The 18,268-nt window shown below is 47.2% G+C and overlaps 1 long non-coding RNA gene across 1 annotated transcript in view; it reads right to left on the bottom strand.

Annotated features, from left to right (window-relative positions):
- The window catches only part of LOC144305862 (uncharacterized), a 173,573-nt gene extending 164,285 nt beyond the window's left edge, over nt 1-9,288 (bottom strand). The window contains exon 1 of the long non-coding RNA XR_013372885.1: nt 9,032-9,288. This is a non-coding gene — a long non-coding RNA (uncharacterized LOC144305862). The remainder of the gene's footprint in view (nt 1-9,031) is intronic.
- Between the last annotated feature and the right edge of the window lie 8,980 nt (nt 9,289-18,268).

Genomic DNA, 18,268 nt, shown 5'->3' with positions numbered 1-18,268 from the left:
TCGGAAGGAGCTTTAGAGTCCAAGGTCACCTGGTCTGTTCTTACATCCAATACTTACATACCTGGAGATGGTCTTGCAATCTCTGTCGCTATGCCTAAGCGATGAATGATTCCATGCTCCTGGTGTCCCCACTCAATCTGGGCAATGTACATCTCCCTTGTGACGTACATTTCTAGTTTGTATGTAAAAGTCGTCATTCTCTTTCTGCCCTCTGGAACTATGTAAAGCAAGTCACATTTTCTTTCATATGAGATCCCAGATCCTGATGGGTCCCCACAGGGTGATCATATCTGTGGGGCTCTCTCCACTTGACCCTACCACTTGGTTATTATCCCTCTTAAAGCATGTCTCTCAGAACTGAACGCACTACTTCTGGAATTGTGTCCCTCCCTTTTGACAGATCTGGAAGGTCAGGTCCAAAGAAGTAAGACTTCCTGAAAGTCACACAACCAGGCCCACAACATGGATGGTCTGCTTAGGCTTATAGCCAGGAATGAGGGTGGCCATAGAGCCCTATCTCATCTCCTCCACCCCACCAGCAGCTTCCATATCTCATCTGCCTCCTCTTTGTAGATGACACTGGGCAGGTGGGCAAGCAGGAGATATGCTTCATGCCCTCCCCTCTCCCTTCCTTACAAGGGGCAGCCGTGGTGGGAGTCCAGAGAATTCTATTTACAGTCACCTCACTTGCACAAGCGGGGGATATGGACAGCAGGCTGGACTCGTCCAGGATGTGAAGCTCTGGGAGATGCCAGATTTTTATCATTGTCAGATACAATTTCCTCCCACTGCCTCTGCCCCTCCACCAGGCCCGTGGTGTCCATCTGTTTATGGAAACAACGAGGTCCTGGCTGTGTATTTTTAGACAGAGCGTTTTGTTGGGCAGGAGTGACTTCCCATCCAGAGCCCCACTTGTCAGCACCATCCAGCTTCTCTTCTCCATTTATTTGTTGTAACAACTCTAATAATATATAAAACCACAGAGCCAGAGGCTGAAGCTCCCTCAGAATGTGGTGGGTGCTGACCTTTCTCCCTACCTCCTCCTACAAGGGTGGATTTTCCTGTTTTGACCTGCTTCTGTTTTTGTTGTGTTTTGGCATTTTTTCTTTTCTGGTTCTTTTTCTTCTCCTGTCATTATTTTGAAAAAGAATAATGTGCAGCTCCTCCCACCCCCATTGAAAAATGAGCTTTATTTGAGGACTTCCTGAGGAATGGGAAATTGCACGGCTCGCTTGTGACAGCTGAGTCTGAGGAGGAGAGGAAATAACACAACAGTATTTCAGTATTAGCACTATTGGGTCAATGATAGGCTCTTAGTGACCATCAGACCTAATCATCATTTTACAGGTAAGGAACCTGAGACACCCCAAAGGGAAGGGAGTCGTAAGTGGCAGCCTAGCAGGCTGTGCATCAGCGTGTGAGTGTCATCCCAGCACAAGGAGGCAGGGAGGGCAGGGGCAAATGGGAGCAGCCTCTTTGGGGAGAAGAAGCTTTAGGAGGGAGAGGTGACGAGCAGGAAAAGAAAAAGCTGGTAACACTTAAAGATAACACATATCCCTTTAGAAATCAACTGTAGGGGGACTGAGACATGGTCATGGTGGTTTAAATGAAACCCCATCAGATTCTGAACCATGTTTTTAACCAAAAAGCTTTGAGGGCATTGAGCTTAATTTTTTCATGCAAGCAAACCATAGTGCATGCCAGGTTCCAAACTTAAACTATATGTGTAAAGTTTAAATGGTTTAAATTGTGAAAAACTTGACTTTCACCAAGTCCATGTAAAAGGACATTCAGGGGAAAAGCAATGGAGATGGGACTGGCATTGGGAGAACCAGATTCCAGCTTCAGGCCGGCCGCTAACTCCCAGTAGCACATGGCGGGGTGGGCGGTGATTTCAGCCCTCAGAGCCTCAGTTTCTTTATCTGAAAAATGCCAAACCAGCTTTTAAGGCAGCTCCTCTTCTTTTAAAAAATGTCCTTGTCTTATTGGAGAACCAACAATAGATAGGAGTTGGAGTACAGATCCCCCAACGGGCATGTAAATTGTTTTGTTTTCTCATACATACTGGAATAAAATCAAACTGAAACATGGAATAGCAGACAAATATGCCCCCATAGCAGACAAATATGCCCCCTCTGGACGCAAGAGCCTGGCTTGGAAACGTGGTTCCACCTCGTACCCACTCTGTGGCCCTGCGGAGATTTCAACCTCATAGTACATTGGTTTCTTCATTATAAATGGAGACCTACTAGTACCTCGGGAGATAGTTCTGAGAATTTAATGAGTTAATATATCCAGAGTGCATAGAGCCTGTTATAGGGCAAGCAATGCATGTTAACTCTTAAAATATTGGTCTGCTTACATCTCAAATCACTTCATATACCACCGAATTTCTGAAAACAATGAACAAGAGGGTGAGTTCTAGTCCATTACAGAGGGAGGGATGGGAGAAAAACAAGTGTGGAGTATGAAAAGTTGGGAGTGGGACTAGCTTTTAGTTGTGATGTACCAGGAGGCATTACCCCTGCCACACGTTGAGGGTTTGGGAACAGGAGAGTCATCTCCCAGAGCTCTCCACTGGTCAGGCCCAGCATGCACCCCTGCACGTCTTGGAAGGTCTGCTGGTTCATGCTGGATGGCTGACACTGGGCTTGAGGGCACCATGCATCTATGGCTTCAAGTAGGGAGCAAGGACTCACCTGGGGATCAGAACACGTGGGCTCCACAGCTAGCTCTGGAACTGCTAGTCATGTGACCAGAAACTATCACTTCCGCTCTCAAGCACTAGTTCATTGTTCATACGCCAATGAGGGGGACAAGATGAAAATGTCCCTGAGGTCTCTACCAGCTTATAGAATACATCTCCGGGACAGGGTCAAGTTCTGGGTAAATTCGCCCACCTTCCTCTGAAGGATTACAGGGGGCATTTCTGAACAGGCCAAGGAAGCTGAACCACACAAAGGCAATGCATGAGCCCCTCAAGACCTCTAAATTCCCTTCTGCTCTGATCCAGGTCCTTGTCCTGTGACCAGAGCGAGAGACAGGGAGGGCACCTTGGTATTTTCCAAGGACACCAGAACCACCTATTCCATGGCCCTTTTCCTAAAGGCAAGAGGAAGACCAGTAACCATTTCCCCCTAGGAATGCCACCAAATGGACCCAGCCTACCGGTTGCCCACCCTAGGTGTAGGTTCTCATAGAGTAAAAGTGTTTATTAAAATGCAGATTCTTGGGCCTGCTTGGCACCCAGCAAATCAGAATTTCCAATGACAGGACCTGCATATCTGTATTTTTTAAAACTTCCTGCAGGTGATTCTTATATAGGGTCTTATTTAAAAACTCTAGTTCCAAAGAATACCAAAGTATATTGCCATCCTTCTCTCAGCTGGAAGGTATAGACATCTGGTTGAGTGTGACGTGGCCATCCGTTACGCAGCTTGAGAGCCTGCCACATCAGGGCCCTCTACACATGCTGTGGGCCACAAAGAGATCAATACAACCCACCTGTTCCCTTCAGGGGCACACAGTGCACAGACAGAGATGAGGGAGTGAAGAGGGATGAAGAGACAGATCTCAGACAAGTAATTAAAATACAACTTGATGTGAGAGGTGTAATAAGAAATGGGTAAATATGATGAGCCATTGTAGAAAGCAGTGTATTAAGGAGTATGGCCTTTGGAAACACAGCCAGCAGAGTTAAGGTCCCCACTCCACCATTTACCAGCTATGAATTCCTGGGGGCCTCAGTTTCCTATTTTCTTAAAGGGGATAGGATACTCCGAGACTCATAAAAAACACATGACTGCACCTGGCACAGAATAGATACTTGGTGACCTCCAACCCTTTCCTTCTTGCCTTTGGATTTTACTAACGATACTCCATCCACCAGGATGCCACGGAGACAGAAGTGATCTCTTATCAGGAGCTATTGTTAACTCCAGTTGTCAGGGATAATAACATATTCATCTAGTTGTCTGAGAAAAGAGTTTGTTTTATTTCCCATTGTTAAGCTGAAAATAAGATTCTGTCCTCTGGGGATCTTGGGGGTTATTTGTTCTGGCCCTTCAGAGAGTTCTGGACCCCTGGGAGTGGCATGTCCTGGAAACAGAATACCTTGCTTTCCCAACGGGAGTGCAGTCCTCCAAGCAGCTCCTCCCCAACAGAGGAGTCCAGCGTGGTCTGGGACAGAGGCCAGCATCTCCTCTCTTGGGGACATGGAAGTCCCAAGATGCCAGGACAAATGGCCTTGTTTTTTGTTTGTTCTCTGTCAGCTGAGTCTATACTGTTTACAAAGTGCTTTCCCACGCATGGCCAACCCCATGATGATGTCAACGTGATGGTGGCGCTGACATCTGAATGATTCTCTCCCTCACCTCCTCCAAATCTTTGCTCAAAAGTCACCTTCTCTAATGAGGCTGACCCTGACCACCCTATGAAAACTGCAACCTGTGCACATCCCAGCACCCCCATCTTCCTTAACCTGCTCCACTCTTTAGAATTTACTTTTCTCATATGTCACGTGAGAATGCACCCTACAGACCAACTTTGTGCAGCACAAGGGCCGGAGTTGGTCTTGGCCAAGGGCCTCAACTGCTCTGACCTCACACCCATTTGAGCTCAGACCACACCTTCCAAATACCACCCTCAGCCAGCAACTGAGTACACCCACAAGACTGGGGCTCCATATGTTCGGCTCAGGCTTGACTCCCTGATGGTCTTGCTGACCCTGGAAGTCTCCACTCAGCCTTGTCCCTCTCCTCAGAGCCATACTTGCATGGTGGTCCCATAGCCCATGTTTCTCTAAGCCCTCTACTTTCCCTCCCATAGGCATTTCCTCTAAGGAACTCCTTGCATGTTCAATCCTAACTTGGGGTTCAGTTTTCAGAAGACCCAGATTAACACTCGTTAGCATTTCTCTACTAGTTCACGATGTCCTTTGCTTATGGTGTGTATCTCCTTCATCTCATCTCCATCCACAAGAAGGCAGGATTTTTAATTCTTGTGTTCACTGATGTACCCCAACACCTAGAAGGCGATCCTTCATGAATATTAATTAAATAAATAATGTCCATTTTACAGATAGGAAAATGAGGTTCGGAGAGGTTAAGTGACTTTGGCAAGTGGCTCAGCCAGTAAGTGGTGAAACTACACTTAGACCCCAGCCTTCCGACACACAAACTCTGATCTGTCCTCTCTCTTCCCTCCCTACTTCGTCCTCCCTTCCTCTGCACTCACCCAGATCTCCTCTGGACTCCATCCCTCTGTGTCTCTACTTCTGGGTCTTACTCTTGATGTTGTTTGCCTCTCTCATGTGCTCAGTCTTTGTGGTGTGTGGGTGGTGTGTATGTGGTGTGTGTTTGAGTGTGTATGTGTGTATGGTGTGTGTGTGGCATATGTGTATGTGTGTGTATTGTGATGTATGTGCAGTATGTGTGTATACGTGTGCTATATGTGTGTGGCATGTGTACCGTGTGTCTGTGTGTATGGTATGTGTTCTATCTGTGTGTGGAATGTGTGCATGCATGTGTGGTGTGTGTGCGTGGTGTTATATGTGGTAACTGTGTGTGGTATGTGTGCGTGTGTGTATGATGCTATGTGTGGTGTGTGTGTATATATGTGGTATGCGTGTATATAGTGTCTCTGTGTGCTCTTGTGCACATGTGCACGTGTGTGTGGTGTGTGTGTGTCTGCACGGTAGCTGAGGTCTCACTGTGTCAGTATTGCTCAAGGATGTAGAACTTGGGGCACAGGAAGGGTGAGGGAACACAGATGGAACCTGAAGGCAGCCACGAAGGTGTAAGCTAGGGAAGACCCCAGGAGAAGTGGCAGGACTGCCCAGGGAAGTGACAAAAGTGATAACAGAGACACACACACAGATGGGAGCCCAGATGACACCCCCCCCACACTCCACACCTTGTGACGTTGGCCTCATCCCTGAATTGTCTTCACCAAATTGTCATTCCCACTTTAGGAATTCCAGGTCAGTGTTCTTCACAGCAATAAAGACCAAATGATGGGGGATCCCTGGGTGGCTCAGCGGTTTAGCACCTGCCTTCAGCCCAGAGCATGATCCTGGAGTCTGGAGTCCCGGGATCGAGTCCCACATCAGGCTCCCTGCATGGGGCCTGCTTCTCCCTCTGCCTGTGTGTCTCTCTCGCTCTCGCTCTGTGTGTGTGTGTGTGTGTGTGTCATGAATAAATAAATAAAGTCTTAAAAAAAATGAAATGGTGGTGGTGACATGCTTGGTTGAGCTGCGCGTCTTCAAGGAAGGAGAGAGGTAGACACGGGTGACAGGAGAATCACAGGGAGCCCTGGGTTCTCTCACACGGTGGCCCCAGATGCCGCCGCCCACTGAGTGGTTGGAAAGAGCACTTCGGCCTGTGGATTGTCGGGGGCGCAACAGAGACTTTCCCGACAGCGAAGGCAGCAGAGGTAAGGGAACAAGTGCCCAGGAAAAGCCGGGGGCCCGCCTTCCTGGAGCGTGGGATCCATTTCCATGTGCCAGGGGTGATTAATGCAAGGTCTTGAGGGCACCCCTGGGGCAGCGGAGACATTAGACTCCTGAGGACGGCAGGCAGTGGACAGAGCCCAGGACAGAGGGACAGTGGGCCTGGTGCTGCCTGCAGGGAGAGGCCGGGCACCAACTATGCCAGGGCCGTGAAGGGCAGGAGTGGAGGCGCCACTGCCTCTGCCCAGAGCCCTCCCAGCCCTGAGACCCCAGCTCCCAGGCCCTACGGGGGGATAAGCAGGAGGATGCGGGGAGCCGGTGTCCTGATTATCCTTCTGCAGTCATGGAGGGTAATAAGATGCAGAGCGCAGTGAGGCTCTCACCTGTGCACCCCGTCCTGCCCCATCCAGCACCTGTCAAAGTCACAACACACACTCTAAGGGGCTTACAGGCGCGGGGGCCGAACCTCCTGACTCAGCAGGGCTCGCCCTTCCTAGGCCTCACGCGGGCATCACGTGGGGCCTCACATAGGGCATCACGCGGGGCCTCACACCCACCCAGAGGCCAGCCAGGAAGGTGGACGGTACACTCTGCCACTGACTTGCTGAGGGACGGGGAACAGGGACAGGTGACCACAGTCGCCCCAAAAGGAGGCATGGGGGAGGAGAAGAGGATGATGCCCAGGCCCCTGGGGAGCTGCCCTCCTGCTCACACCCAGGGCCTGCACCCCAGGGTGCTCCCAGCCTAAGAACGGACCCTCATCACTGCCGTCGGGGAACCTCCGGGCCGTCGGGGGCCACGGCAGGGTGCAATGGGAATGGCGTGGAGTTTGTGAAAGCGCCCTGGAAAAGCAGAAAGGTTCTGAGCAAGGTGGGTTATTGTCCGCGTTCCACGAGCCTAGTGCCGTGGGTTCCTCTTCCCGAGCATTTTATTAGCACTTCATTGCTCTGAGTCTTATCTATATGAGGGGGGAAGAGACAGAAAATTTGGGGCGTCTCTTGCAGCTCAGACATTTGCGGACCCTGTTCACACAGCCAGGTAAGAAAGAGCAGGGGGTCTCGCCGCTTGTCCTGTAGAAGGAGCACAGGACAGCAGGAAACTCAGAGGCCTGCCCGAGCTCCGCCAACAGCTCCCGTGGCACTTTCCAGGCCCTGACCCCTTCTAAGCAACTAGGTCACGAGGTGGACGCCAGCCCCACAGGCCAGGGTTCAGCAGCACTCCCCACCCCCTTGAGTGTGGGCCCCACACAGCCCAGGCACAACCACAGGGGCTCAGTCCTACACCTCCTCTCTTATCTGGTGGTCTCGCGTCTTTGTCCATTCTTGGCTTCACTGCCCACTGGGGACGAGCAATCTAAGAACCAGACGAGCCAAGCACCAGCTGCCCTCTCCCTGCTCGCCTCCACGCTCTCTCCCTGCCCGGGTCCACTCTGAGGGGGCATGTGACAGAAAACAGATGGAAAAGTCTTTCTCCAGCTTCACCCTCGCAGGCATGCTCCCTTCGGGGGCCTCAGGAGACAGTCAAAGCCTCTTTCTCCTTCTCTGTGTCCCCTCTCTGAGGGCACAGATATAATGCCGAGCTCTGTGGATCTGAGGGGGTGGGTGGCGGGGGAGGTGGCATAGAGAGCTCAGTGGAGACGAGCCTGGCAGCGCTCATCGTCCTGGAGATTAATCCAAGCAGTCATTGACGAGGACCTGAGAGGAAGTCCCAGCAGGCTCACGCACTCTGCAAGGCACCGCCTGGCCTGGCGTCGTGCCCGCGCTTCCTGGATGTCAGCCAGGTCATCCAAGCCAGACCAAGACCAGAGAGAGGACAGCAGGGGAGCTCCATAGATCTTGGGCCTGGGGGAATTTTATTCTGCTGAGCAATAGACTCAGGGAATTCTAGAAGTTCTTAGAGCTCGTTCTTGCACAGAAACCTCCTCCACAGCTTCCCCGTCCCCGGGTCCTTTGGCCTCTACTTGGCCACCCCCATTGACAGGGTGCCCACAACCTCACAGGACAGTCCGTTTCACAGTGGGACAGCCCAGGATGGTGAGGCGGGGTTTGATGGAATAAAGTGTCTGGCTGACCCCTACCTCCCTCCAACCTCCTTTAGCTCCATAGCTGGGGCCCGGCTTGTGACGTGGGACACCCCTTCTCTGCGACTTTCCCCAGCAGTTCTCCAGGAAAAAAGCACAAAGGGAATGGACAACCGGGAGAGCCCTCCAGTGCCTGTGGCTCTGGCATTCTAACTTGGCAAATGGCAAAGAAACACAAACAAGGAAAACTTCTTTAACCTAAAGAACAGCCATAGTCCCCAACCCCAGGCTCTTCTTGCCCTCCTGACTTTGTTGGGTTGGTGCCCTCCCACTTCATTCAGAGACAGCCATCCAGGAGGCGGAGTCATAGAGGACAGCCATGACCAAGAGAGAACCAAATTCTGGGTTCTGGCTGCCTCAGTCTGTCCAAAATAACCAAGGAACTGAATAATCATGTGACCTTCATAAAGTTAATGCTCCCCCTCTGGCGCTCTTTGACTCACGCCTGGAGACCTATCCACGGCTTTGGACTCTGGATCACTGTGTCCAATAGATCCTCTTACCTTCGTATTGGGAGGGGGTGAGAATGACGGAGTTCCTTCCTGGAAATTCAGAGCTGTCCCATCTCTGCCATCCCATCTAGACGAGGCCTGGGGGTTGGAGGTAGTCTCGGATCTCTCTGAGAAGGTCTCCGTGTGCCCAAAGAGCAAAACTGGGTCTTGGGTGACATCCCAGGGTCCCTGCATTGTGAAACAAGTAGCAAAGAGGACAGGCGGCATGCTACCAGGAGGGCTCAGAAGGAGGACAGCCCCTATAGGTGTCTTGGAGACCCGCTGAGGTGCATTATCAGCCTGTGTGGGTCAGCATATGCCATGGTAAAGCGGACAGCAGGGATTGGCAAATCCGAAGCCCCATAGTGACCCGGAGGCCAGCATGACCACAGCGCCATGCTCTGTCATCAAGATGCCGCGAGGGCATGGTTCGCCGGATGGCGGCTTTATTTGCAGATCCTGGCTCCTGCTGGGCCCTCCTCCACCTTCCTGAGCTGTGAGTGTAAAAATGACTCAGACCAAGGCAGTCTTTCCATCTAAGCAGCCCGAACTAAATCTGATTCAGATATCACCATCCCGGCTCCATTCCCCAGGCGCTCCGGACGCTCCTAACCTACCCCACCATGTACGATGAAGGACCCCACCATCTCTGAGACCCCGTCTTAGAAAGGGGAGCAACTGGTCCCACGTGAGCACATGGCTGCCTTCCTGGGAGTACATCAAGAGTTCTGAAAGACCTTTCTGGCAGGAACCATCCTCCTTGCTGGCCCAAAACCATGGAATAAACAGTCCTCTCCTCAATTTGTAAATGTAATTTGGGAAACCACCCTTCCCCACATGCCCAGACCCATGTTTGGGCCCTGTGCCTGACTCTGCTGCCCTGCCTACTTCTTCCAGGGTGATAGCACATGACCCAAGACAAGCCAGACAGACTCAGCACAAGAGCTTCCAAGTATAACTGCTGCAAAAAGATACTTGCCATTTGGGATACTCAGCTGCCATTACCTAAGCTGGGGACTATTTGGTGTCCATTTTGCCACCTTAAAGAGAGCTCTCCCTGAGGATAGAGCCACTGCAGAAGAGAGCAAGGTGATAGAGTCTCAACATCATTGTCTGTCTGGAGCCAACCAAAGCTTAAATGGCTCTCCCTCTGAGCTTTAGATCTCTGGGTTGGAAGCAAAAAGAGCTGATACCAATCCCAACATCCTTCGTGGCATCTCTGTGCTCTTCATTAAGTGTCAGAAAAGTGAACCCTCCACTCCTCCTTCCCAGTAGGGCATCACTAAATCATCTGAGTCACCAACACTAGCCCCCAACAGACCAAAGAAAAATTCTAAAAAGCAGACTGTGGGAGGGCACAATGAATTGACTTGAAGAGTGAAACAGCAAGAATTTTGGAGTCCGGCAGATTTCTCTTGCTATGAAACCATTGACAAATTGTGATGTGCATTTGGGAGGACATCTTTTGTTTCATAGTAGAAATAATGGATAGGTATATCTTTAGAAAAAAATTTTCAACTTAATACAAAAAAAAGAAAGATTCAGCCCTGAAAGCCCACCTTATTTTATCATCTCAATCCCACTTCCTTTCCTAGAGGTGACTTTAGTGATATCCTTCTAGACATTTTTCTTTGTATTTATCTAAGTTTCCAGACACAAACACACACACACACACACACACACACACACAGGTAGTCTTATTCTTTTTTACATAAACAGTGTAGCAAAAACCATATCATACTGGCAAATAATGTATTTGCCACATTATTACTCAATCCTGGGCAGATAGCAGAAAATATTTCCCAGCTTCCTTTGCAGTTAGGTTGAGAACATGGGACTGAGTTACATCCAGTGGGAGTGTGAGCAGAAGTCACTTGTCAATTCTGGTCCAAAGCAATTATGTTGGCAATGCTTTCGTCCTGTTGCCTCTTTTTTATCCCCCTGGCCAGAGGTAAAGAATTCTAAAATGATGAGATTACAAGATGGAGGCAGCATGGCTTCCAAGTCCCTGCTTGGAAGAAAACCACACCAGAGCACCAACAGATCCACACTGGAGTGGGACATGAGCAAGAAATAAGCCTTGGTAGTGATATGTCTCTCAGATTTGATGTTTATGTTACTGAAGAATAGCCTAGACAATCCTGGATAATACAAATAAAATCATGCTATTCTTATTTTTCTGCATTTTTTTCTTCTAAACACTATGTATTTGCACATCATTTGTCTTCTCTTCATCAGGATAACATAGAGCTGTTGTGAGGGGATCAAGTGAGAGCCCTGAACATAAATTTTCTCAAACTTAAGTAACCCTTTCCTCTTCCTCTCCTGCATGCCCTCCTTATAGCACCAACTAATATTGCAAAGGACAACTGAAATGTTGAGGTTTTTTTATACTTTCTGGGACACAGAGTAGGTTCTCTTGCTTGAGATGCTCCAAGAAGACATCCTTGTCCCCATCACAGCTCTTATGCTGAACCAGAAATGCCATCATTAACCATATATTCCTTTGGGTCTGAAGGCTTTAAAATTTCCTACAAATACTTTGGGAACTATAACAGGCTAAACCTCAACTAGTTAAGTGGGAATTCATAGTCCAAGCTGAGAACTTGATCATAATGGAGTGTGGAGTGAGTAACAACAGCACCCAGATAAGAAAGAGGTGAAAGAAGAAAACAAAGTTCTTTAGTTCTTCACAGTTTTATTTCATCAAAAAAAAAAAAAAAAAAGAGCACATTTTTTTCCAGGAGAGCTCTAGTGTTTGTTACAGAGTGTTGTTTCTAATTCTTAGAAAAGTGGTCACTCATGTAGGGAATCCCTGACAACACCCCATTAGCCAAAGTGTCCAAGTAACTAGAAGGCCCCAGGGATGTTCAGTTGGGAAGCACAATGATGATGAATCCTGTCCATATTGTTTATGATTTAACAACTGGTTTATTATGTAGGATGTTCTGGGTCACTCCTGGGAAACTATTTAAACAAATAATCTGCAGTTAAATGATCTAATAGAACAAGTGTTGTCAGGTTCTTGGAAGAGAAGCATGATCTAAAGCTATTCATAGATTCTTGGAATTGGAAGGTACTTTCAATATCTCCTAATAAGATCCCTTTAATTTAGTAGTGAATAAACTAGGACCTAGATAAGCTAAGGAACTTGCCCAAGGTCAAAATTTGCATTCTTCACACATATTCTGACCACCAAAGGACTGATGTCATGTTTGCCACATTGACATTTCCTTGGAGTTATGGAAAGAATAAGTGGAATGTGAGCCATAAGACCTGTTTCTAGGGCAGGCTTTGCCGCTCAGCAGTGCATGACCTTAACCTTTCTGAACCAGGTCCACCATAAAGCTCTTAGGAGCTGGCCAGTTATATGAATCCCTTCATGCAGTCATTTCCTGCAAAACTTGCTATAACTTATGCTTTGAGTTGAGCAAAACCACCTAGCCACAACTTTTCTGTCCAGGGAGAGGGGACCAGTCAAAAGCAATCACAACAATACACCAGCTGAGAGTGAAAAAGATCACTGAGCTCAGAGATGAAACAGTGTGAAATTAGGAAGCACACAGGCTATTCAGGAAGCACACAGGTACTGGCAGCTCCCTTTCGACATGCTTCGATGCTAGGCATTATAAACTCACTTGGGTATCCATACAGCATCTCTCACCCCTTTCTCCTTCCTATTAAGCTCCAGTTTTGTTCAAGTGTCTGTTCTCCCTCATCTATTCTATGTGCCTTCTTTTTTTTTTCTTCTTTTTTTTTCTCTTTTTTTTCTATGTGCCTTCGAATGTGGGTTCTAAATACACTACCTCAATCATGGCAGCCCCATCTCCCTGATCAGTGTTCAAGAACTCAGGTTTAAGCCGTTAAGCACAGAGCATCCCCCTAACACTTATTATTTGTCCATAAATGGGCACATGACTTAAGGAGAACAATCAGGTGGAAGGAAAGGACTTTTATTCCATGCTGGCAAAGAATTTTTATTCCATGCTTTCCCTTCTGCCTATATATGAAATAAGAGAGCGTATTGCCCCAGCTGCTGTGGGCAGCCATCTTGAAACCATGACAGAAGGTGGCCGGAGCCAAGACCAACCTTTTGAAGGGAAAAGAACCACACAAATCACAAAGAAAGGGATCCAATCATCATCCCTTGCTTAGAGTCTGTACTACCTCTAGATGTTCTCTATGTGCCATCTTAAGTGTCTTTATTACTTAAAGAAGTGTGAGACTCTGCTTCTTGCAGTTGGAAACATCCTAACCAATAGACAAGAGTCAATACATATGGAAGAAGGCAAGTTCCTGGAAGTCATGGTATATCCTAAATGAGGTCAAGAGATTGCTCTAGTGCCATACCTCTTGGTCCTGGAAGCACCCACATGCCATGCTGCTGAGAGGTCACATCAAGCTACTCCACACTCCTTATTCCTTTGTATCTCAAAAAAAAAAAAAAAAAAAAAAAAAACAAGAACTGAAATTTGACATAGTGTGCCTGTTCCTATAACCTCTGAGGAGACTGGCCAACACATTCTGTAGTCCTCAGTTCCCAAATATAAACCAAGTTGATATTACTTATCTAGCTGAACTTCATGGTCTACCTAATAAGGCAATTGGCCATTTCCAAACTCCCATCTATTTTCCTTCTCATCTCATCCCCTCTCTGTTGCCCCTGAACCTGTGAACCAAGAGTGGGGTCAGGTTGGGAGGAAAGGGGTGGGATGAAGAGTAGTGGCGGTAGAGCCCCCACCTGAAAAAAAATATGGTTTTGCTCTATGGATAGCCAGAGCCTCTGGGACAAAACAAAATTCATTCAGGTGGAAGCACACCACCCTTCTGCCTCTAGCCTAGTACCTGGCAACACCTTGAAGAATGAGCCAAGGGCTCCAGTCCTTACTGTTTACCCCCTGCCCGTCCTTTTAGCCTTTGGAAATCCATGCGTTCCATTCCAGGGTCCAGCTACACTGGTGCTGGAATGTAGCAAGTCGCTTCCACTTCTTCCCTGAGAACTTCTGCTGGGTACAAATTAGGCCAGGTCCTGAGAAAGGGACCCCTCACCCCTACCCCGAGAGTGCCTTCATCAAATCACACCATATGCAACTCTTACTTTCCCTGCCCATCACTAAACCCCTGAGTCAGCCAGGGGTCCCTGAGTAACAGGGAACACAGAGGGCAGATCTGTAGGGAATAAGGGATCCAACAAAATTGCATAGTGGAACCTCAGAGGCTCCACATGAGCCCCCTCCTCTTCACCAAGGATGCACAAGGCGATCACTTTTCTTCGACCCCCAGAACTGCATCCCCAAATATGCTTCTATTCCCCTGGGACAAGATGTAACAGCATTCAGACATGCTATGTGAAAAACAAGAAGGTTGGGTTGAAGAATCACTGAAGTCACGTCAGACCACATATGCTTAGTTATAACCTCTCCTAGAAAGGAATTCCTGAGACTCCTGGAATTTAAGAATTGAGCCAACAAGCTTCTCTCTGGACTCCGTGTTCTCACGTGTTCCATGGAGGGAGCTCTCTCTACCTTTCTGCCAGGCTTTGCCCAGAATCAGAGGAGGTGAGTGGCTGTATAAAACATAAGCATTTCTGTCTCATTTTCATATGCAAATAGAATGGAAAGATTTCCTGCTGTTCCTCTCTCTTTCTGTCTCTGTCTCCAAGGAGCAGAGGGAGTGACTTCCAACCCAGGTCATCCCCCTATGTTCTACCTCCAATCTCTGCATTCTCCGTGGCTTGTGGGGCTTCCTGCCACAGGCCTCTCCCAGTTGGGAAAGACACCCCAGCCCTTCAAAAATTATCCCTGCCTGCAGAGAGCAGTCTCCACCAGTGTGCTGGGGGTTGTGTCTTTCACATGGTGCTTTCTTGCCCCCAGAGCAGCTGTGGGTATTCACAACAGACCTCAGTGGTTCAGCTGTGGGTCACAGCAGGCCCTGCACACCCCCTATGGGCTGTGTAGGTTCCCAGGATCAAGATCCACATCCTCCAGCTCCACCTGGCTCCTGATCAGGCTTAGAATGCATGGGCAAGCAGGGGACGTCTGCTCCTCTTCCCATTGTAAGTTTTTCTCTCTTTTCGGCTTAGCAGACTCAAGTTCAAGCCGGGGTCAGGGAAAAGGCTGGCTAATGGGGTTCAGATTTCAGACCATTTCAGACCATGAGAAGCCATTTCTGGGCGTCTGTTTAAAGATGTCACATAGGACATTTTCTCATTTTCCCAGCAATCACATGCTGAGCACCTGCTGCATGCCAGGTTCTGTGTCCAGGGCCAGGGAATACCAGGATGGGCACCATGAAGCCTAGAGCAAGGGGACAGACACACTGCTGATGGCAAAGCTGCTAACCAACCATGGCGTCGTCTCTCGGGGCTGTGAGCTCCAAGAGAGGCAACCACAGCTAAAAAAGGGTTCAGAAAAAAAAGAAAGAAAGAAAGAAAGAAAGAAAGAAAGAAAGAAAGAAAGAAAGAAAGAAAGAAAGAAAGAAAGAAAGAAGAAGAAGAAGAAAGAAAGAAAGAAAGAAAGAAAGAAAGAAAGAAAGAAAGAAAGAAAGAAAGAAAGAAAGATAGGTTCAGAGGTGTGTGCTGTTCTAAGGTTGGGTAAGTAGGAAGGAATGCTCTCTCCATGTGGAAGCAGAACCAACATGGTTTTGTTTTAAAACAATCTTCCACCTCACCCTGAACAGGATCAACTTCAAATCTTGTCTCTGTAAATAGAGGCCCTAGAGCTACACAGGATGCGAGATGCATGCAGCCCCACAGAGCAGCCCTGCCAGATGTAGGTTGGCTTGGAGCAACATCTTCTCTATTCTTTTATTCCATCAATCAATAAATAAACATCAATACACGCCTCCTATGTACAGGGCTTGGCAATTGCGTGTTTTATTTATCTAACTGTGGCTCTAACCAACTACAATTTCATGAGGGTAAGAGATCAGGTCCGACTTTCTCATTCTTAAATGCCTAAGACAGCCCAGTGCTCAGCGCACACAGGTTCTCAGTAAATGTTTGTTGAATGAACAAAATAATGTCACAGCTACAGAGTCTAACAGTTGTGTCAGTAAAACTGAGATTGCAGCCAGGAGTTGTCTTTGCTTTTCTTCTACTTTCCCCAAGCATACAATACCCACCCAAAAATCCATGCACAGGGTGGGCATGAGTAGGAAAAATGGGAGAGAATATTTTTAATTGGAAAGTTCCTAAGGAAAAGAAAAAACGACATACCATCACAGTCCATACTTAATCCTCTTTCCTCTTATTGGCTTCCCCTCCTTCACCTGTGGGAGGGCTTGTTCTCACCACTCCTCGCCAATTTATAAAAAGTTTGGTGACACACATATAGGTAAGGACTTAGCTCACTAAGAAGTGTTTGCACCTAGGTGGAGGGCTCTGAAATTTAACAGTTTAGCCAAGCTGTAGTGGAGATCCAGCCAGTGAAGCTACTACACCAAGTACCAGCAAATCAAAGATAAGTAAGACATCTTTCCAAGGATAAGAGAAAATACACAAAAATACAAAGTCAAATATGGTGAGTCTAAGAACCCTACATAGGAATATTGATGGTTCAGAAGATGGAAAGCTGGAAGGATCCAGGATCTTTGTAGGGCAAGTGGCACTGAGATAGATCTTGCTGTTTGTGCAGCATGGACATAGCAGGCAAAGCTCTCTGAGTGGAGGAAAGAACATGAACAAAGATGGAGAGATGCCTGGTTGGCTTTTCCCTTTCTTCTGGAGCTCAGCATACACAGAAGGGACCAGGACAAAATGCAAAAAAAAAATAGCAACAGCAGCTAATACTTATTGAGCTCTCACTCTATAGCAGGTACGTGGTATTTAATCCTCACACCTGAGGAAATAGAAAGTATTGCTTGTCCCTTAATCCTCACACCTGAGGAAATAGAAAGTATTGCTTGTCCCTTCTGACAGATGGAAGATACTGAGGCATGGAGCAGTTAAATGGCTTGCCCAAGCTTACATCTGTTTTCAGTGCTAAAGCTAGCATGTAAATCCAGCTCACCTCAACTACCGTAACATATCGCAAATAGACTATTGTTTTGGATTGTGTTTCTCAAACTATGTCCCAGGGAATCCTGATCTTATGAAATGACAGCTCCTCCACCACCCCCACCCATCTCCTAAAAATTACTTTTAGGAAACCCTTTATACTATAGTGTCCACTCTCTGGGAGAATTACAACGCACAATTACTTATTAAATAATTTCTGCTAACTCCTATTGTAAAGAAACATGCTTCACTTGGCCTAACCCAGGGTTTTCCAAATGCATTTCACCAGAAAACGGTGCCATCAAGGAGCACTTATTGATAACCTAAGGCACAGTGATCCACAGAAAACTCAGGAAACACTGCCTCAGGAGGTTATTCCTCTCACCTCTCTTCCTTTCTTGTAGATGGATGCAAGCCCCAGGAGAAATAATAATAGCTTCTCTTCATTTCATTCTAGGGTTTTTCCAAGTGCTTTAACAAATATCATCTCATCTCATAATATTTGAAGCTTTCAAACTATCTTTCGAATATCCTTCTTTTTTTCTTCTTGGAAGCAGAATCCCATGCGATTACATTTATGTAGGTGTATCTCAGAAAGTTAACACCCTGTCTATCTTTTATTCAGATCAGAAGAGTGAAATATTCTACTACTTAAAAAAAGGGAGAGAGAAATCCTTTTCTCCTAACAGATTTTATCAGTTTCTAGGAATTACTTAAAAAGTGCTTATAATAGTAAATGTCAAAGATTAACACTTCTCAACTCCCTTAAGAGGTCTCCTGCCAGACATTTATTCTGATACAAACTACTTTGTTAAGGATTACTTTACAAAGAACACAATTTAAAGTAAAACATTTTAAAAGAAAATGAGAGTTGTTGGTTTTTTTTTTTTTTTAATAGAGCATTTTAGGGGCTGAATGACTTCCCCTCCCAGAAATATTTGCATTCAAAAACAGAGTTTGGCTTAATTCTGTATTCTTAATTCTGTATTCTGTATTCTTAATTCTGTAATATGGAGTTCCAAGCTGCAGGAGGAATATCTGAGGAGGTGAGAGATGGAATGTTTATGTCTCAAATCACCCCACCTAGGCAATCGCCTCTCTCTCTCTCTCTCTCTCTCTCTCTCCCCCTTAGGTTTGTTGGGATCTTTCTACTCCTTCTATCTCCTGAATTCCTGGACTGCATGGACATTGAAATTAGCTCTGGTGTGAATCCTGGCTCCATAGCTACCTCGTTGGATAGTGTTCCTTAAACT

This window comes from Canis aureus, chromosome 36, assembly GCF_053574225.1.
Source record: "Canis aureus isolate CA01 chromosome 36, VMU_Caureus_v.1.0, whole genome shotgun sequence".
Lineage (NCBI taxonomy): Eukaryota > Metazoa > Chordata > Mammalia > Carnivora > Canidae > Canis > Canis aureus.
Note: the sequence above shows the minus strand (reverse complement) of the source record. Positions and strands in the feature narration are given on the sequence as shown.